Source organism: Tenrec ecaudatus, chromosome 1, assembly GCF_050624435.1.
Source record: "Tenrec ecaudatus isolate mTenEca1 chromosome 1, mTenEca1.hap1, whole genome shotgun sequence".
In the NCBI taxonomy this organism is placed as follows: Eukaryota; Metazoa; Chordata; class Mammalia; order Afrosoricida; family Tenrecidae; genus Tenrec; species Tenrec ecaudatus.
Genome location: NC_134530.1, coordinates 18321672 through 18344548, shown reverse-complemented (window position 1 = coordinate 18344548; position 22877 = coordinate 18321672). Strand labels below are relative to the sequence as shown.

General features: G+C 39.7%; 1 pseudogene; it reads right to left on the bottom strand.

Annotated features, from left to right (window-relative positions):
* Positions 1–1460: 1460 nt before the first annotated feature.
* Positions 1461–22145, bottom strand: LOC142446630 (olfactory receptor 7A17-like; annotated as a pseudogene).
* Positions 22146–22877: the final 732 nt, after the last annotated feature.

Here is a 22877-nt window from a genome sequence, read left to right as displayed (position 1 = left end):
TTGTCTATTATAAGGAGTAGCAACCAATCAGCTTCCCTATATTTCTTATCCTGACAAAATTGTTGAAAATGATCAAACACATGATCACCCAGCACTTCATTCCTCACCAAAAGTTAATCTGCTGGTGGTGATACTTTATTGAATAACATTGTCACTTCACTTGAGTGAGCAGCACCCTTGTTACTAATAATAGTGGCAGATTAATGAGGCAGAGATAGTAACACTTGGAGAAGTAGTCAGATTTTAAAACAAATTTGGAAAATGTATACATATGGTTTTGTTTCTCTACAACCACGTTCAGACCAAAGGTGTTGAACTTCCTTCTCTAGAGAAGCAAAAATTATGATACTCATAAATATAATTAACAGAAACTTTTATATCAAGGAAATAGCTCACACAGCTGTAGAAGTGGATAAGTCCACTATGGTTCCAAACACAGGGTGTCCCATGTTAAGCAGTCAACTTCTGAACAATGTAGCTTTGTGGGCTCAGCAGTAACAACATGGCTTCAAATGTGGATGAAGTCAATGACATTAGATCAGGCTTCTCACTGGACATGAGAGCAAATACAAGGCTCACAGGTCAGAGGCTCACAGGTCAGAGGCTCACAGGTTGCCAATTGTTCTCAGTATTGGCAGGCAATATGGCAGCCCATTGGTTAAAGTCCAAAGAATTAGAACTCAACAAGCCAGATGCAATAACAAGGCCCATCAAGAAGCAGCCAAATTTCTCATGGCATCCACTTGTATAAGAATTGGGCTACACACACGAAGAAAGATCTTTGCAACTGGATCAGGGCCGTGACCTGAGTGAAGAGGTTGCAATCCACATTCATCTTCACAGAGCTCATCGACTGTTGGCAGTCCTCACACTGGCATTAATGACATTATGTTACAGAACATCATGAGGAATGACCAGGCTGTACCTGCCAACTCACTGAGAATACTGAGAATTCAATGGACACAAACCAACTCTCAAAACCATGCTTCTAAAGTTCCAAATCAAAACACTTAACAAGACTTCACTTTAAAGAAAATAATCAAAAGATCAAATATTTCATACCAGAATTGATCACAAGAAACGCCTCCCTTATAGGAATTTGCATATTTATATCTCAACATTTTCTTTTTTGAGAACAATAATGATGCTGTTCCTGTGGGATAATTGTAGACAGGCATATTCTATGATTAGCATTTGAGGATGATTTATCTTTCAATCTGCAGTCGCACTAAAAGAATTGTCTGTTGAGGAGAGCATGTTGACACAAATAAACAACTTTGAAAGAATTATACAGGAAACATTGGTGAATTATGTATAAAAAGAAGGCAGATAAAATTGGGATTATAAAGCAGATGTGCACGCGGAGGAAAGCATGATTTAAATCTTCACAAGTTTCAGCTCTTTGTCTCACCACTAGCTCTCTAATCTAGAGATTGTGTCTACTATGTAGAGACTAATTTTCAACTACAAAGTTTTCCTAGGGTTTGCTTTATGTTCTTGTTTCTAAGAGGGGTTTTAAAGGGGTTCAGCATGGGTGTGGCTATAGTGTACATTACCGAGACAATTGCACTGGACCTGGAATTTTGAGTAGCAGCAGAACTGAGGTAAACCCCCAAACCTATGGCATAGAACAAGGAAACAATGGAGAGGTGAGACCCACAAGTGGAAAAGGCTTTATATTTGCCCAGAGCTGAGGAAAATTTCAAAATGGAGGACACAATCTTTGTGTAAGAGAACAGGACCCCACTAAATGGAATAATACCCAGAACCCCAGCTGCAAAATAAATCACTAAGGTATTGAGGAATGTGTCAGAGCAAGCAAGTTGCACTACCTGGTTAAGTTCACAGAAAAAATGGGAGATTTCCAACTCTGTACAAAAGGACAAACGCAAAATCACTAACACATGTAATAGAGCATCCAGTACAGTCAATAACCAGGAGCCCAGAAGCAGAAGTCCACAGAACCTTGGGTTCATGATGACCGTGTAGTGCAGTGGGTGACACATGGCTACAAACCGGTCATAAGCCATCGCTGTCAAGAGGAAATGATCCAATGCTGTAAAAAGCAGAAAAAATGCATCTGGGTGATGCAGTGTTCATAAGAAATATGTTTGTTCTGCATCTGGATGTTCAGCAGCATCTTGGGGACAGTGGTGGAGGTGAAACAGATGTCAGCAAAGGAGAGGTTGGAGAGGAAGAAGTACATGGGTGTGTGGAGGTGGGAGTCTGTGGTGATGGCCAGGATGATGAGCAGGTTCCCAGTGAAGGTGACCAGGTACATAGACAGGAACAGTCTAAAGAGGAGGGGCTGCAGCTCTGCCTCTTCTGAGAGCCCCAACAGGATGAAATGTTGAAAATGTGTGTGGTTTCTTGGTTCCATGTAGCTGAAGAAACTACTGGATAGGAAAAGAGCAATGCAACTTAGATATTAGAATTTAACACCGGTTTAACAGATATGCTGTATATTCTATTTAACCATGTAGCTTAATTCCAATATAGTATTAAGCTGAGAATGTCACAAAGCCCTAATTCTCAATCTGTGATAACACACCTGACTAGCCTTCCTTTCTTCGAAACACTTAAAAAAAAAGAAGCAATATATTATTCTACAACTTCCATGAAACTTTATCTTTTGCATTCAACAAATGTGTTCGACTAATTATTGTTTGCCAACTATTCTCTTTTTTTTGAAATCCTTTTTTTGGGGGCCCATACATCTCTTATCACAATGCATACATCCAACTATTGTGTAAAGTACATTTGCACATAGGTTGCCATCATCGTTATCTTTTTCTAAATCATTTTATAAGTGACTAATACAACTCTTATCACAATCCATATATACATCCATTGTGTGTCAAGCACTTTTGTACATTTTCTGCCTTCGTTATGCTCAAAATATTTGCTTTCTATTTGAGTCCTTGATATCTGTGCGAAATAATCTGGAAGTCACTGAAAACTGCAATGAAAATTTTAAGCCTTTGCCCAGTTTTATGAGTAGTAACTGCAGTATTTGAAAGCTAATGAGAAGTAAGCTGTATTGGACCTACTGACCTCTTCTCATCCAGAAGAAAGAAGAGAGATGTAAATTGAAAGACACATGAAAAGTATGAGTCAAAGAGACTGAGGGAGCCTGCCCACAGCAGTCTCCACAACTGTGGATCTGAAGACCTAGATGATCTGCTCTACGCATATCATCTGCTGTGAACAAGTTCAGGTTAGAAAATCCTAAATAGATTGGGTTGGGTTGGAGTGGGGAGAGTTTGTGGAACAATACTCTAAATCATACAAGACACCGCGCTTACTGGTCAAGAGAGACTGGGGAATCCCAAACACTGTAGAGCCCTTATCCTTCCAGTCTAGAACTGAATGCACATCTAGCTTTAATACTTAAATATTTAAGATCAACAGGGCAGCAATTCCTCAAGAACAAAGTTCATAAATATAAGAAAGAGGAAATGGACACAGGAAATATAGGGAAGAAGTGGGATTGTAAGAGATGAGTTGAATCGGAAAGGCTGGGCTTACAACTCATGTAGAGTCATAGGAGATGAGTTGAATCAGAATGTTTATGAATTACTGAATGCATAACTATGATCTGTTATATAAACCTTCATCTAATTCATAAAAATTATATATTTCTTCCCTCAAATATTCTTGTAGGGCATATATGTGTAGAAGGTGGAGGGTGAATCCTTTACTCACTCTCACATCAACCCTGTGAGACAAGGTAGAACTTCCCCTGTGGGTTTCCAAGACTATAACTCTACATGAGTTGTAAGCCCAGCCTTTCTCCTGAAGAGAGGCTGGTGGTTTTGACCTGCTGACCTTGCAGTAAGCAGACCAACGTGTAACCATTGTGCCACCAGGGGGCCAGCAGACTATTAATAATATGTACATGATTTATAATTATTGCCTTGATGAAATGAAATAAAGGAGAGCAGTAGTAACAAAACTTGAAGACCCTAAATGAAATTAATTGATACAGTGGCTACAAAAATAGGTCCTTGAACATAACAATTGTGACCATGGAGCAGGATTGGGTAGACTTTCCTATTGCATTTATGTAGCTAGGAGTCACACCAACAACAAAAAGCTATAGCAAGGAATGGAAATGCTTCGTTATAGAACAAACCCATAGCCTTGAATCAATGCTGACACATAGCGACCCTCGTGCCAGTTCCTGAAACTGAAACTGTTTAAGGGAATGGGAAGCCTGTCTTACTCCCACGGAGCTGCTGGCGGCTTCCAGCTGCCAACAATGCAGATCTCAGGCCAACTCCTGAGCACTACTGCACCAGGGCTCTGCTTCATTGTACTGTCATCTTAAAGAGGCTTTGAATAGAAGATCAGAAGGTATTTAGGATGCTAATGAAACAAAAATGTGAAAACATTTTAGACAAAGATACAAGTAGTGCAAAGTCCTTGGTACAAGCATATTGCTCACATGTTGTGGCAATAGCAAGGAGGACGGCATGAATGAGTGAAACAGGAAGCTGAATTGAGTTTCCAGTTAGGGGTAGAGAAAAAACAAGGAGTCTGATGATCATGATGCCACGGATGACACTGTGACATGGGGTCTCAGAGTTCAATGAGTGTTCTTAGATAGAATATTGTATCACACCACATCACGATACAGTGGATGTTACTGTATTAAGATTACTTGGTATTACATTATTATATTATTATGAGTCTTGGTGGGACAAATAGTGAAGCACTTGATTGGTACCAGAAACATTGCCAGTTGCAGCCGAATCAGAGGAGCCTCAGAGGAAAACCTACTGACAGTATCCTAAAAGTCCCAGCCCCTAAAACCATAGAGAGCAGTTCTGCTGTGTCTGCCATGAGTTTGACTCGATGTCAAGTAGCATTATGTTATTTGTGCATACTAATAAAAGATACTGAAATTATACATAATTTAGCTTTCCATAAAATGGACTCTCTCTCCTGTTTGGCATAACATTTCCATGTTCTGATTATAGAAGAAAATAAAGATGCTTGCTTAAGATATTTGACCAATAGTTGTCTCTTTCAATGTTTTCTCCTACCCCCTCTACTTTCAACCATAATGATGAATTATACACCTCAGGCTGAGCTGATCCAGCAGGAAACACTCCACAAAGGGGCCAATCCATTTTGCCCTCCTCTAAGAACAGAATTGCATAATTCTGGGATTCTGAGGGGACAGTCATGGTTGTGGGAATATCAAGGTCCAGTCAGCCCTATCGCAGAGATCTTTTGTATTGATATTCTACCATGTAATACAGAAAGAAAGCAATCTAGTCTGCTGAGAGAGAAAATGCTGTAGACAAAAAGAGAAGACAGGAGATTATTAAAAGATATGAAAGAATCACAGTAAGGAAGACAGCAGCCTCACAATCCCTACTTCTAAATCCCACAGCACCCAGAACAATAATGTAACTAGATAAATATTCCAAACTTTAAGACACAATAGGATTTCTATACTCAAAGTATTAAGATACATAAAAATCAGTAAATGGTTGAAATACCTGTAGGAAAAATTAGAAGTCAATCCAAAGGAAGATTTCAACTATTTTTTTTCCTAAAAATTCAATGTGTTTGGGAGACATTTTTGGTAGAAGGACAATAATTTTTGAACATATAGGAGAAATGTTATTGGTTTCTATCAACTTTCAAGAGAGTAATGAAATTAAACCTGTACAAGCTCTTCTAAAAAATAAGCATAGGGAACATTTCCCAACTTATTTTGTGAAGTCAGCATTAGTGTCATATCAAAATCAGGTATAGAAATTGGAGCAAAACTGTAGATCAACATCATTCATGAGCATATATGCAAATATTCTCGTCAAAATACTAGCATAACAAACCAAATACCATATGAAAATAATTGTACACTGCAAAAAGTAGGAGTGGTTTCAGATATTAAAGACTGAATAAAGATTTGAAAATCAGACTATGTAATATCTTATATCAGCTACATAAGAAATAACCATGTCATATCTACTGAAGCACAATAAGTTTTGGTAAAAATTAACATAATTATTTGTGCTCTTATTTTTTCCAAAAACCTCCTTACATTCATAAAGAACATTTATTAAAACTTGTAAATAGGGATTATACTCAATGTTACAAATTAAACAATTTCCACGTTGGCTTAAGACACAGTAAAGGATGACCACTTCTAAAGGGCTCTGCATGTCCTAACCAGCACAAGAGCAAAAAATTAAAAATAAGAAGGAATACAGATTGAGAAGTTAGAAATAAAGCACTCTTTGTTCACAGAAGTCATCCTTGTCCACAGAGAAATCCCAAAGGAACACTCACAAAACTATAGAAGAGTGAATTGTTTTCTACACATCAACAATCAAGGAAAGGACTTCAAAAAAATAAATTGAAGTTAGTCTAACATAAGTCTGACAAAGTTGATAGAATCTAAGCTACAAAATACTTATAAAAGAAGAATTAAAGATATTATTTGTTGATGAATTGTAAGAACCAAAGCTATTATGAAGATATAACTCCTTCTCCACTTGATCTGTAGGTTTAACCCAATCACAGTCAAAAACCAAGTTAATTTACAGCTATTGCTAAAAAGATAGGTGAATAGACACATAACTCCAGATTCATAAAAACAAAAAGAAAATCCAAAATATATTGAAATAATGTGACAAGCATTAGACAAAAGCCAACTGAAAGACAGTCTCTAACATGCTTGACCAGCTTGCCTCAACACTAACATGATCCTCAAAATCAAGAAGTGCTTATCAGCCAAAACCTTCGTCTCGTCGTTCTTTATTATGTTTCCTTCCTACTTTATGGAAAGGGAATAATAACAATTGTGCAATTCTATTTTCTGGAGATAAAACACTAACTTTAGTAGGTGATGAAACCATGACCATAATTTTCCCGGTGTAATCCCGATCTATCACCCCAGGAGAAACTTGCAATCCCTTCATAGTGGTGCTACTTCTGCCCAAAAGGAGCCCTACCGTGCCTGGAGGTAAAGGCCCACATACACCAGTAGGAATGGCTTGTATTCCCATATCTCCTGCTAATAGGAAGCCGGTGGAGGGACTGAGGTCGAGTCCCGCACTTCCTGCTGTTGCCCCATAGAGGTCGTGAATGGATTGTTGCTGTCAGCTCTGCAGTGCCCCGAAACATTTTGTCGGGCCTCTGGCTGGCCCCGCTGGCAGTTTCCCGACGGCCCATTTAATGGTTTTCCATCTATATCTGTCTTAGATTTGCACTCGTTTGCCCAGTGTGGTCCCCTACGGCACTTAGGACAAAGGTTTGGGCCTCTTTTTAGGGAAGCATTCCCTCTATTATTTCCATTTTTGTCAGGAGATTTTTTTTTTTGCAAGGCACCCTTGTCTACCACAGGCAAAGCAAGGTCCCATTCCTCCACTACTAGACGTTCCCTGGAAACCTAAAGATTGTTGTAACGTTTTTCCCTGTAGAGCGGCAGCCATAGCCAATCCCTGAATGTCTGATTGGCCAATGTCAGCGCAAAGCCTAATCATGTCATTCAGACTCGCCTTGTTTTTATGCGGGTGTATGGCAGCTTTACATGGGCTATTAGCATTTTCAAAAGCCAAATGTTTTACAATCATATTAGTGTCTTCTGACTGTCCTAAAATTCATCCTACAGCCTGCAAAAGCCGATTAACAAATTCTGAAAAAGGTTCATTAGGACCCTGTATAACTTTGGACACTTCTGTGTTTCTTCCTCCTGATGGCAATTTTCTCCAAGTGTTGTCCTCCCAATCCCATGCTTTGTATATGGCTCTTTCTTTTCCTTTCAGCCGTCCGCCTCATTTCAGATGCAGCTTGATGTGGGATAGCTGATCTAATCGCCCGCATTTTTGACGCCCAGTGTGGGGCTTTGAAAACCAAGGATCCCATGACAGACACCACAGAGTAGCACGGCCATGAATCTTTACAGAAAAAATTAAGGGTAAGTGGTGAAAAGTTGGCAGTAATAAATAATGGGACAGACTTCTAGTAGATGTATGTATGTAAATATGCTATATCATATATTAAAAAATAGAGGAACTAGTGTTAGTAAAGAACAGTTGGAACAATTTATTCACTTTATACAACAGGTGTGTCCTTGTTTTCCTGATGATGGTTCTGTTGATTTAAAGATTTGGAAAGAGGTTGGGAAAAAGTTTCAGGATTTTTATTCTACCAATGGACCGGCCAAGGTTCCTGTTTTTGCTTTTACTTGATGGGGTTTAATAAAAGACTGTATATATCCTCTGCACGAGGTTGATAAATTGACTATAGTAAATAATATTGATGAAAATAAACCTTCAGCCCCTGGATATAAGAAGTTAGTAAAAACAGATGGATTAGATACGTCCAGTGAACAAACCTTAGAAGAGGCAGCAGCAGAATTTGAAAGAAATAAGTATGATCAAGTGTTTATGACACAAGAAGAGGGGAGTGAAGCAAACTAGGAAAAAGGAGAGGAAAAATGTGGCAGACTTTAAATGTTTTACAAGAATCGATATCACAATTAGTTATAGGAAAAACAAAAGGGTTTCCCTTTAGGTAAGGCTTTTGAGGCCCCAAATCAGCCTTAAAACAAACTGTAGCTTTAGCAGCAGAACAGGGAGTAGATTTAGGAATTCCAGGATGTTACTCAGTTAGGGTACAAAATGCTCAAAGACAGGGGTGAATGTTCACCCCCATTCCATTCAAAACTATAAAAGATTTAAAATCTGCTCGTTAGCAATATGGTCCTGTGGCTCCTTATACTATGGAGTTATTAGAAGCCGCAATATGAGATGGCGTGTTTTGGGCAGGAGAATGGAAACAGCGGGCTCAAGCGCGTTTATCAGGGTCTGACTACTTGCTTTGGAAGTCTGATTTTTCTGAACACTGTATGATGATACCTAAATTAAATGTGGATAATGGTCAACAACAAATAAATTATGAGATATTAGCAGGTGAGGGAAATTATAGTGACATACCAAATGAATTAAATAATCCTTTGGGAGCCTACGCTCAAACAATGGCTGCTGCTGGTAGGGCTGATGGACTGAAGTACTGAGTAGATTCAAAGCTGGGTTTTTATACTATTCTTACAATGGATTGGTTACAATACAAAAATCAAGCAACTTAAAAAACATTCTTAAACTCTTATCTATGCAAATGTTACTTAACTAGTCACACTCTCTTAACATTTGAATAATAAAAGCACTATGTTCTAAGACAATCACAGGGATATGCAAGATTCAAAAGAATATTAAAGAGATCATAAATAAGTGAGTTATCTCTCAATGTTTTTAGCAGCAAGATCACAAATAACAGTCATTTTGCAATGCTTTTGTCTGCAAAGACACAGAGGCACAAGGGACTAATTGGTCACCCATCAGTAAACATCTTGATCAGCCAATACCCCCTACACATGGGAGACAACTTGCAGCTCCAAGTTCAACTTTTATCCTATAAACTCCTTCTTCCCAAGAGGTTGTCCTTTATGATTTGGTGTGTCTCTAGCATGCAGGGTAACCTACAATAACTGTGCTATGGGTGTATTTCCTTCTCTGGAGGGCTAAAGAACCCAGCTGGAACTAATTCACTGAGGCATCAGAGTTTTAGGAAATATTTCTAACCACATACAACTCCACACAGACTAACCACTGTATTTTTGCCATATCTTTCATTGTGATTAATTGACAATAATGCTTGAATAAAAAGAAAGTCATCCTTGTCAGTCAGGTTTTGGCAGAGAGGACTATCAAATCATCTCAAAAGAGTCTCTACACACCTACAGGTCACAAAAAATTAAGAGAAAACATGATACAATTGTAGATTTTTACCTAGATAGGAATAGGTTCTTCTATAACACTGTTTCATTTTTTAAAATCATTTTACTGGGGCTCATACCACTCTTATCACAATCCACACATACATCAATAGTGTACCGCACACTTAAAAATTCATTGACCTCATCATTCTCAAAACTCCCTTTCTGTTAGGGTTCCTGGATTCAGCCTCTCGTTTTCCTTTGTCCTCTCACCCTCCCTGCCTGCCCATCCCTCCCTCATGAATCCTTGATAATTTATAAATTATTATTTCATCTTATCTTACACTGCCCGAAGTCTCACTTCACTCACTTTTCTGTTGCCCATACCCCATGGAGGAGCTTATCTGTAGATATTTGTGATACGTTCCACCTTTCTACTACCTCTTCCCTCCTGGGATCACCACTCTCCCCACTGGTCCTGAGGGGTTCATCTGTCCTGGATTCCCTGTGTTTCCATTTCCCATCTGTACCACTGTGCATCCTCTGGTCTAACCAGGTTTGCAAGATAGAATTGGGATCATGATAGTGGAAGGGAGGAAGAATTTAAGAACTAGAGGAAGGTTGTGAGTTTTATTATTGCTACACTGAACCCTGAGTGAGTCAGCTCCTCCCCACTACCCCTCTGCAAGGGCTGTCCAGTTCTCTACAGATGGGCATTGGGTCCCCATCATGTGCTCCCCTTATTCACGATGATATGATTTTCGCCCCACCTTTGGTGCTTGATACCTGGTTCCATCGACCCTGCATGATCACACATGTTGATGTGCAGCTTCCATGTGGGCTTTTTTGCTTCTGGGCTAGATGGTCCCTTGTTTACTTTCAAGCCTTTAAGACCCCAGACGCTATATCTCTCGATAGCTAGGCACCATCAGCCTTCTTCACCACACTTACTTATGCACACATTTGTCTTCAGCATTTATAAGGGGAAAGTTATCACACAATGATGGTTTTTGTTCTTTGATGTCTGCTACCTGAACCCCTTCAACACCTCCTGATCACACAGGTTTGTGTACTTCTCTGTGGGCTTTGTTGCTTCTGAGCTAGATCGCCGCTTGTTTTCCTTCAAGCCTTTAAGACCCCAGACGCTATATCTTTTGATAGCTGGACACCATCAGCTTTCTTCACTACATTTGCTTATGCACATGCTTGTCATCAGCGATCAGGTGGGGAAGGCAATATCATGGAATGACTGTCTAGCTGAGCAAAGTGTTCTTGTATTAAGGGAATGCATGCAAGGAAGCCCAATGTCCACTGCTACCCTACTAATAAATCTATAAATATACGTACATAGGTCTATTTCCTCCGTAAGCATAATTATATTTATATATGTAGATATCTGTATTTAGGCCTCTATGTATGCCCAAATCTTCCTTTTCCTGTCCTCTATTTCCTTGTGCTTTCCTCCTGTCCCACTACCATGTTCAGCCTTCATTTTGTTTTCAGTATTTCCTCTCAGTTACATTGCCCTAGGTCACTCCCTACCAGTCCTCCTTTCCCCTCCCTCCCAGTGGTTTAGAACCACTCATTGTTCCCTTGTCTCTGGGTTGGCCAACACCTACTCCTTCCCCCACCTCCCACGCTCGCATGTTCCTCCGGAACTGTTGGGCCCGCTATTTTCTTCTCACATTGTTTATCTAGCCTATCTTCCCTAGGTGGGCCTGCATAGATAATAATATGTGCATAAAATTGTGGATGGCTTCGACTGCACCAAAGTGACCATCAGAACATGCCAATGACACCTGTAACACTGACAAGCTAACAAACAAAAAAGACACACAAAATTTAAAAGAAGGGAAAAAACAAAACAAAAAAGAAAGAAAGAAAGAAAGAAAAAGAAAGAAAGAAAGAAAGAAAGAAAGAAAGAAAGAAAGAAAGAAAGAAAGAAAGAAATAAAAGCCTGTTAATAGTTTAAGCTCTGTTTGTTGATCTTTAGGAGTGTTTTCCGGACTAGTCTGATAGGGTGCCCCGTTCTGGCCTCAAAGTCCATCCTTTATACTCCCTCATGACCTCCTAGCTCTGCTTCCCACGCCGCTTAATAACACACCCCCAGTGGTTTGCCTCAGTGTGGTAGGGTCAGCTCAGTCACACATTCCACATTGTGTCTCTGGTGCTGTCCAGTGTAGGGCCATGGGTCAATGAAGGATGTCACATCTCACAGTGGGGCCAGCCATATGGGGACTCTGAGCTGGGCTATCGCCTTTTGCGTTTGGTGGGCCCAGGTATGCTCCACTCCCTTCTTCCTCCTTTATTTGCTAGAGCTTCCTTCTGGGTATGGTAGGTCAGTTGCTATCCCACACCAGATGATGTATTTTCATTTTCTATGGCACTCCCTTCGATGGTTGGGGTCGGGCTGATTCTGGTTTACAGCCTGGCCTATGGTCCAGTCTTTTTGTCGATTTCTCCACGCATTAGGTTGTGCACCTGGTTTGTGTGTCATGGTGCGGTCTGGATGCACATTCCAGTTCTATGGTGACACAACCAATACTCTCCCCCCGGGTGGGTTAATGCTCTGTTCCCCCCATGCCATCAACTCAGTTTCTCCGCATCCTGATTCTCCCTCCACCTGTCTACCCCCCCTTCTTTATATTGGACTCTCATGTACCTCCCTGGGTGTGGTTTGCCCTCCCCTCAACTATCTATGCTTCCACTGTTTATTGCAAGATAGGTGTTTATTCTTCTATTCCTGCCGTGCTTATTTTACTTACCGCAGGGGACTCATGTTATATCTGTCCTTTTGAGTTTGGCTTACCTCACTTAATGTGATTCCTTTCAGCTCTTCCCACGGAACGACGTTTCATGTGATCGTCCATGCTTTTCGGTGCTGCATAGTACTCCATTGTGTGTATGTTCCAGAGTGTACTAATCCACTTATCTATCGATGAAAACTTAGGCTGTTTCCAAGTTTTTGCGATTGTGAATAGTGCCACAATAAACATTGGAGCGCAGATAACTGGTCATGTTTTATTTGTTACCTCCACTGAGTATATGCCCAGTAGGGGGATGATTGGGTCATAAGGTAGTTCAATTACCTTAAAAAAAATATCTCCCGATTTCTTCCCACAGTGGCTATACAAATCTACATGACCAACAGCTGCTCCAATACTTGTTGCTCTCTGATTTGCTGATTTGGGCTAGCTTCTGGGGGGTTAGGTGGTATCTCATGGTTGTTTAAATTTGCAATTCTATTATGGCTAATGACCAGGAACACTTTTTCAAAAGCTTGTTGGCCATATGGGTCTCCTCCCTAGTGAAAGTTCTTTCAGTTCTTTTGCCCACTTCCTTAGGGGGTTAACTGTTTTCCTCTTTTTGCAGGTCATCAGGGTGTTGTAGATTTTAGTAATGAGCCCTTTGTCTGATGTGTCATTACTAAAAATCCTCTCCCAGTCTGTGGGTAGTCTTGTCACCCTCTTGAAGTCTTTGGAGGTGCACATGTGCTTTATTCTTATTAGATCTCATTTAATGATTTCCAGTTCATCTGTGTGTGTACCCTTCCCTATTGCAGTGGGCCTATGAGTTCCCTGGGCCAGTGCTCTGATGTTAGTACTTATTCCCTCCTTGATGTTTCTGATGGTTTGGGTTTAACTTCTAGATCTGTGATCCACCTTATGTTGTTAGCCAGAACCTCCAGAATGATATTGAATAGAAGTGGGGATAAGGGACATCCTTGTCTTATGCACTTTTTCAGTGGGATTGTTCCTGTCTTTTCTCCATTGACTATGATGTTTGCCATTGGCCTTTCATAGATAGCTTGTATCAACTTGAGGAACTTACCTTCTAATCCTATCTTCATGAGTGTCTTAATTAGGAATGGGTGTTGGTTGTGGTCAAATACTTTTCCTGCATCTATGGATATAATCATATGGTTTTATCCTTTCTCTTCTCAATGTGGTGATGGATTTTCAGGTGTTAACCTATCCCTGCATCTCTGGGATGAATCCTACTTGGTTTCAGTGGATGATATATTTTAAATACTATTGTACTCTATTGGCTAATATTTTGTTAAGTTTTTTTTTTCATCTATGTTCATTAGAGATATTGCTCTGTAATTCTCTATACCCCTGGGCTCTTTGCCCTATTTGGGTATCAAAGTTATGCTGGCTTCATAGAATGAGTTTAGGTGTTTGCCATCCTTTCCTATGCTATCGAATACTTTGTGGAGGATTGGTGTCAACTCTTCCCTGAATGCTTGGTAGAAATCTGCTGTGAAGTCATCTTGCCCTGAGGCTTTTTTTGTTGGCAGGTTCTTGATGACCCTCTCTATTTCTTCTTTTGCTATGGGCTTGTTGAGGTTCTTGATCTCTGTGTAAGATAATCTAGGGAGAGACTGTTTTCCCAAATATTTATCCATGTCTTCTATGTTTCTGAATTCATTAGAACACAGACCTTCATAGTAGTTTGTGATTATCCTTTTAATCTCATTGGAGTCTGATGATAATACCCCTGTTTAATCCCTCATCTTGGCTATTGATGTTTGGTAAGATTTGCTAGCAGTCTGTCAATTTTGTTAATTCTTTCATGTACCAGCTTTTAGCTTCATTTATCTTTTGCATTTTCTCTTGTCTTCCCACTGCTTTAACTCTGCCCTGATTTTGATGGAGTATTCATTAAAATGTTTCAATAACCAAATTCAGCCCTGAAGACTCTCACTCATCTTAAAAAACTTGGAAGACAGGTAGTAGACCAAACGGCTTTTAGATCCTTGTGCCAAGTTAAAAGGAAATTGAAAACAACACAATGTGGAAGTCATCAAATATTGTCATTCGTATCACAAACAAGTAAAATTTTGCAAAAGATAATTAAAACAGGTAAAGCAGAGAATGACAGGTGACCACAAACCAGTAAGAGGCCACACATTCCAGGAAAGTAATTGAAATCGCTAAAAAGAATGAACAAATACATATTTGGGTAAAATAGTCTGCATAAATAATTACTTCATGATGAATGGTGCAGCATTCTGCAAAAGAGAGATTGGAGAAGACGAAGGACATGCAAATGTGAAGGTGGGAGTCAGTAATAAAGAACCGGATAATGAAAAGATTCCCTTTGAACGTGACCAGACATGGAAACGAACAAAGTGTTCGCTTGCATATGGCAGGTACATAATGTAGTGTCAACATGAGACAATTAAGATCTAAGGGGTCGAGTTTAGCCTGTCAATCAACCTCAGCTTGATGACTGCATTTGCAGGCATGACAAAGATAAATAGCTCAATGGAGGCGGGACACTCTCACTGCTTTGTACTCCTGATGACAAGCTACATGGAGCTGCTCTGATAGAGCCAGAGCCTTGGAGTTGGAGGAACCACCAGCACTGAGATGCTTCCTTCCACTGCCACAGGATGCACAAGACTTTCCATCCATGAGCCTGTGCTCTTCCTACATTGAGCATCGTTGCATGACTGCATTAGTCTAAGGATAATTTATGGACTAGGATCAACCTATGGGGTAATATCACATTTAGGGACTTAATCAGGACAAAGCTGAGATGTTTTCTTAATGTTCTATTGCTCTCTAACATAAAGTTCTCTGTTACACACATATGAGTGTGTATGAATTTGTTTCCCTAGTCAACCTGGACTAACACATTATAGTACCTTGGGAGTGGGGTACTGGAGAAACAAATCATAAAGATGGAGCGTGGATGCTTCCTTGAACTCTGCCTCAGTAATTTTTCTTTGACTAGCCAGAGGTCCGATATGGCCATGGAGTTTACTGGGTTGTTTTTCTGAAAGAATATGAGAATTTAAAGTTTTCATTTATAGAAATTGCCTTTGGTTAATCCTGTCTGAAATTGTTAGGGTCTCGTCCAGCGAGACCCTCACGCAGTGACCCGGAGGGGCAACGAACCTGGATGGGAAAAAGAAAGAGAGACCTGGGGCAAGACAAGTGCTGATCAAGCCCGTTTATCTTGCCAAAAGCTCTGGGTATATATTCACAACAGAGAAGGAAGTGGGAGGCACATATTCCAATGAAGCACATTGTGTAACAACCGCACACTGTACAACAACCAATTAGTCACATGTTCCCAATAAGGTACAAAGGGTGCGCAACAGTACTGAAAGACATCGTGGTGATGTACGGGTGAACTTATCACTATGTTCCTAATATGGTATATCTGCAGTTCAAGGGGTGCTCAGTACTTTGACTAATGGCAACAAGGTCAGTTATCGGAACTGCTCATGCTACAGTAGCTTGGAATGTGGGGGCGAAGTTGGGCAGGAAACAAAGACTTGCTGTTAGAAAGCGGCCAAGTTTCTGCTACATGTCTGAGGTCAGGGTCTTAATGGCTATCGGCTCCCAACATGAAATGATGAGAATGGTTGTGATAAATGTAAGTTTTAAGCTCAAGTCACAAAATCATCTCTTGAATTTCTCTGAGACCCAGCTGCTTAGTGAAAATGGTTGGCTCAGGTCAAAATAGCTGGCAGAAGGTCCTGCCCTGGTTTGAGGCAATGAAGACAGAGATCTGTGGCCATATGGGATAAGTTAAAATAAGTATAGAGATTGATTGTTTTAAGATTGAGCTTAGGGTCTGGATCTACTACGGAGGTAGGTAATTTATTGTGCCAACCTGGCCAATAAACACATGTGGGGTTAATTGAAGGGAGGAGGACTCTAGTTCTCAAGTCTCCAGCTTTGTGATGACCAGACAAGGGTGCAGCAGCCTTAGCCAGTTCCCTGCTTTATCTTGCAAGGCTCACTTCCTGAAAGACATCACTGAGGAGAAGCCTCATGGACCTACCCTGATGCAGCCCTGAGTGCTGGAGCACCTGTATGGAGATACCGCCAGTGCTGAGAAACTTACACATTCACTGACTCAGTTTTCCTCCTGCAGACAGCATCATTGCGTCTGTTTTATAGATGAAGGAGTTCTTTCTGGATTGGTGTTGGGCATATGGGTTAATGGATTAATGTTGGACTTGTGGGCGTGAGAAGTACTGAGTGGGGATGTTTTCTTGATGCACACTTATACTTGTTATAAAACTCTCCCTTATATGCAAGTTTCTGTGGATTTGTTTCTCTAAAGTGCCCAGACTAATACAACTAGGTTTATACTATTTCCTTCAGCCTATTGTTACAATGATTGGTAGAAATGATTAGGGGGAAGTAGGAATAGAGAGTTTGGAAGAATACTTGCCTTCAGCCATTAAATTGAAATTCAAATGGTTCAGGACAAGACTACAAAGATGGTTCTAAATGGATAAGCCCCACCCAGTGTCTTGAGTGTTCAGGATATTCATGGCTAAAGAGTTCTGCCCAGGGGGCTGTTGACAAATTGGGGTAGGTGGGGGGAGGACCTCTGCTTTTTTGTATTTCAAACCAGTGGTATGTGCCTAAGGCTGTAATAATTTGGACCATGGAAGAAATTCTCCACTATAGAACTGAACTGTTTAAAGGGAGCCTTTGGGCAGGAAGAAATGCTTGCTAGGTGACCAGCTGGATCCACGTGTTGAGTGAAAGTGAGAGAAATGCAGCAATCAAGAGTTGAGTTGAGTTTTGCCACTGCCACCCGTGGGCCTGGTTCATAGGGACTAGAGGAGAAAATGAGAGCAGGTTGACTGGTCTAAAGTTCATGTCCTAGGACAAGAGGGCTAGGGTTGTTGAAAATTTGTGATGGGGCCCATGGTCTAAAGGCAAGGCAGCTAATGGGTCACCTTGTTGAGGCAAAGTGAGGCAACCCACACTGAGTTAACCAGAACCTGACAAGATGAAGAGAAGATGTCTGAGCCTGTGAACTGGTGCATATTGTGGCTGACTTTATGGATAGCCTGTTCATATTTAACTTTTCTTATGGATACTGAGGTCACAAGGCTGCAATTTTAATATACTGCCTTCACATCAAATATTAGGATTGTCTCCTCAGAGCACTGGATTGATAGAAGACAGCAGTACAGAAATTGGATACCCAAAATGGGGGGTAAAGGCATGAAGCTGTTGGCTTACAACTTTCATAGGTGAGAGAGTATGTTCATAGGATTATGATGTAGGTAGTTACATAAGTATAGAATATTTTTGTTTGGTTCACCTGTAGAATGTTATGTTTAAATGAGGGTGACACATGTTTTAATTGTATGCATTTTAGTTTTATCATAATAGATACAGATAAGTTTGTATTAATGTTTGAAATTTATATATTGCCAAAGAGTTGTGTGAAAGTGTCCAGGTGAAAAGGGGTGGTCTGTGATAGTTCCATAATCTGCTGTCAACTTGAGACTATTAAGAGTTAGGGGTGGGGTTTAGCATATCAATTAGGTCACAGCTTAATGACCTCATTTAGAGGCATAATGAAGATAAATAACTCGCTGTCTGTGGGACACTCTCTCTCTCTGCTTCGCATTCCTTATGACAAGCCCAATGGAGCTACTCTGGTGGAGCCAGAGTCCTGGAGCTGGGAAAGTCATATGGAGACTCACACCAGCACTGGGATGCTTCCACTGCCACTGGATCCGCAAGACTTTTCATCCACGGGTCTGTGATCTCCCTGCATTGAGCATCATTCCATGGTTGCATGAAGCTAAAGAGGAATTTATGAACTAGGGTCAACATAAAGGGTAATATTGGACTTATGGACATGATCTGGACTGCTCTGGGATGTTTCCTTGATGTGCAATTGCCCTTTGATATAAAGTTCTCTCTTGCACACAGATGAGTGTCTTATGAATTTGTTTCTCTAGTTAACCTGCACTAGCACATTCTGTGAGCCCCATGAGGATACATTCTGACATTTGTGGGGGGTTTTCCTTCTTGTTTCTCTGTAGTTGATTAAAGCGCTAGAAAAGGGAGACCAAGTGCATGGTCAGAAGGTGAGTTCTGAGGGCTGCTGAGATGGTAAATCTTTACATGAGCAGACTGCATCATCTCTCTCCTGGAAGGTTTGAACTGCTTACCTTGGGACTAATTTCCTAACACAATGCAAAACCAGGGCTTCTTAATATCACAATATGTTTGTTAAAACATTTCTAGACATTTACTAGGTGTGTGATATAAGGTTTAATGCAATATCTGATATAGCCTAGTATTAAGCGTCATTTCTGTAATGAAGTGTGAGCAGAAACTAGAAGAGGACACAGACGATGACTCCTTCCTTTAACTTGAAACAATCTGAACTCCTCAGAGAGTTGTTATGAGCACAATCTGCAAAACTCATTACAGGATATGAATCGTCATTACTGGGAAACAGAGCCTTCTCATGGACATTTTAATTCTTATTCCTGATTTTCAGAAGTAAAATATTCTACCTTTACATATTGGTTGATGATTGAATTTGAAAATGTGTGCATTGGGTCTTTTATAGAATGTGTAGGTATTATACTTCCACTTGGATTTTTCTGAAACAGCTTTTGTATTAAATTTTAAACCCAATGGACAACTCTCTTTTCTACCACCGTTCTACTTGGATTTTTTTTTAATTAAAGCAAATGAGAGGGAAAAACAATGTTTCATGTCTCATTCAGGAAATGCTTCTTTCTCAGAGCAGCTAGGATTAAATACAGGTATGAACATATGAAAGGGTACTTTAACAACAATCTTTAGAAAGAAAACTAGACATTTGGAAGGAAATTTTTTGTTCATTCTAATAGGTTGTGGATGTGTTTGTACTCTTACTAAAGCTTTTTAAATCACCAATTTATTTAATTTAGTGGTGTGTGATATATCGAAATTTTTTCTAAATGGAGAAAATTATACATTGCACTTAACTATTTGACTTCTAATAGACAAAGATTTTAGTTTTAAAAACCATTATTGTCCATCATATATGCTATGTACAATAACTCATATGATTCCAATAACTTTTGATTGGACAGTTTGATTTCTTATCCATAAAAACTCTTTCTTTCAGAAAAATAACATCCCAACTGCTGATTTTTTGTTTTATATGGTATGATTTCTTGAAGTAGGCATATTTTTAATTTTATTGTGACTAGGTCTTTTATGTGGCATTTGACAAATGATACCTAAGTATTCAGCTCAGCTCTTTCAATTGCCACTTTGTCTATTATGAGTAGTAGCAAACAATCAGCTTCCCTATACTTCTTATCATGACACAATTGTTGAAAATGTTCAAACACATGAACATCCAGCACTTCATTCCTCACAAAAAGTTATTCTGTTGGTGGTAATACTTTACATAACAACATTGTCAATTCACTTGATTTAACAGCACCCTTGTTACTAATAATAGTAGCAAATTAAAGAAGGCACAGTGAGTAACACTTGGAGAACTAATCAGATTTTATAACAACTTTTGGAAAATTCATCCATATGATTTTCTCTGCAACCACGTTCAGAACAAAGGTGTTAGATTTCCTTCTCTAGAGAAGCAAAAAGCATGATACTCATAAATATAAGAAACAGAAACTTTTATATCAAGGAAATAGCTCACACAACTCTAGAAGTGGATAAGTCCACTCTGGATCCAAACAAAGTGTCCGATGTTAAGCAGTAGACTTCTCCTGACATATGTAGCTTAGTGGGTTCAGCATTAACATCATGGCTTCAAATGTGGATGAATTCAATGAGATTATATGAGGCTTATCACTGGAGATGAGAGCAAACAGAAGGCTCACAGGTCAGAGAATTGGTTGCCTATAACTCTCAGTATTGGCAGGCAATATGGCAGGCCATTTGGTTCCAGTCCAAAGAATAAGAACTCAACAAAAACAGATGCAACAACAAGGCCCATCAAGAAGCATGCACATTTTCCTACAGCATCCATTTGTATGAGAATTGGGCTACACACCCCGACAAATGTCCTCGCAACTGGATCAAGGCTGTGACCTGAGTGAAGAGTTTACAATTCACACGCAACTTCGCACAGCTATATGTCTGTTAATAGCAGCCCTCACGCTGGCATTTATGACATTATGTTACAGAACATCATGAAGATGACCAGGCCATACCTGCCAACTCACTGAGAATACTGACCATTCAACTGACACAACCTAACTCTCAAAAACATGCTTATAAAGTTCAAAATCAAAATACTTAACAAGACTTCACTTTAAAGAAAATAATCAAAAGATCAAATATCTCATACTAGAATTGATCGTTAGAAACAGTCTATCCAAATAGGAATTTGAAAATTTATATCTCAACCATTTGAGAACAATAATAAGGCTGTTCCCATGGGATAATTGTAGACAGATATATTCTAGGATTAGGACATGAGGAGGTTTCATGCTTCAATATGCAGTCACCCCCAAAAATTTTCTGTTGAGGACAGGATGTTGATACAAATAAAGACCTAAGGAAGAAATATACAGGAAACACGTGTGTATAATTTATAAAAAGAAAGCAGATTAAATTTGGATTATAAAACGGATGTGCGCAATGAGGAAAGAATGATTTAGATATTCACAATTCTCACATCTCTTCCTGATTAGTAGCTCTCTAATCTAGAGATTATTCCGCTATGTAGAAAATAATTTTCAACTGCAAAGTTTCCCTAGGGCCTGCTTTATGTCCTTGTTTCTAAGAGTGTAGATAAAGGGGTTCAGCATGGGTGTAGCTACAGTGTACATCACTGAGGCAATTGCACTGGAACTGGAATTTTTAGTAGGAGCAGAACTGAGATAAACCCCAAAAGTGGTACCATAAAACAAGAAAACCACAGAGAGGTGAGACCCACAAGTGGAAAAGGCTTTATACTTGCCCCGAGCTGAGGCAATTTTCAAAATGGAGGACACAATCTTTGTGTAAGAGAAAAGGATCCCACCGAGGGGAATAACTCCCAGAAGCCCAGTTGTTAAATAAATTACTAAAGTATTCAGGAAGGTGTCAGAGCAAGCAAGTTGCATTACCTGGTTAAGTTCACAGAAAAAATGGGAGATTTCCAACTCTGTGCAAAAGGACAAACGCAAAACCATTAATCCATGTAATAAAGCGTGCACTACACCCAATAACCAGGAGGCCAGAAGCAGGAGACCACAGAATCTTGGGTTCATGATGACCGTGTAGTGTAGTGGGCAACAGATGGCCACAAACCGGTCATAAGCCATCACTGTCAACAGGATATGATCCAATCCTGTAGAAAGCAGGAAAAAATACATCTGGGTGATGCAGTGTTCATATGTAATGACTTTGGTCTGCATCTGGATGTTCAGCAGCATCTTTGGGACAGTGGTGGAGGTTAAACAGATGTCAGCAAAGGAGAGGTTGGACAGGAAGAAGTACATGGGTGTGTGGAGGTGGCTGTCCTTGATGATGGCCAGGATGATGAGCAGGTTCCCAGTGAATGTGACCAAGTACATAGACAGGAAGAGTCCGAAGAGGAGGGGCTGCAGCTCTGCGTCTTCTGAGAGCCCCAAAAGGATGAAATGATCAAAATGTGTGCGGTTTCTTGGTTCCATGTAGCTGAAGAAGCTATTGGAAAAGAAAAGAGCAATGCACCTTAGTTATAAACCTTTAACAGCGGTTTAACAGATATGTTGTATATTCCATTTTATCATTTAAATCAAGTCCAATATAATATTAAGTTGAGAATGTCACAAGTCCTGAATGCTCAATCTTTTGATAACACACCTGACTAGCCTTCCTTTCTTAGAATCATATCTATTTTAAAAAGCAATGTAAATTCTACAACTTCCATGAAACTTTGTTTTCCTCATTCATCAAATGTGTTTGGCTAATTATTGCTTTCTAAGTATTCTCTTCTTTTTTCATCCTCTTTTGGGGGCTTGTGCAGGTCTCATCACAGTGCATACATCCATCTATTGTGTCAAGTACATTTGTACATAGGTTGCCATCATCATTATCTTTTTTTTGAAAATCATATTATACGGGGCTCAAACAACTCTTATCACAATCCATACATACATCCATCGTGTGTTAAGCACATTTAACCATTTGGTGCCTTCATCACGCTCAAAGCATTTGCTTTCTACTTGAACCCTTTGTGTCAGTGTCAAATATTCTGGCAGTCACTGAAAACTGCAATGGAATTTTTATACCATTGCCTTTATTTGATGAGTAGTAACTACAATATTGAAAACCTTATGAGAAGTCAGCTGAATTGGACCTACTGACATCTCATCATCCAGAAGAAAGTAGAAACATGTGCATTGAAAGACACATGAAATGAA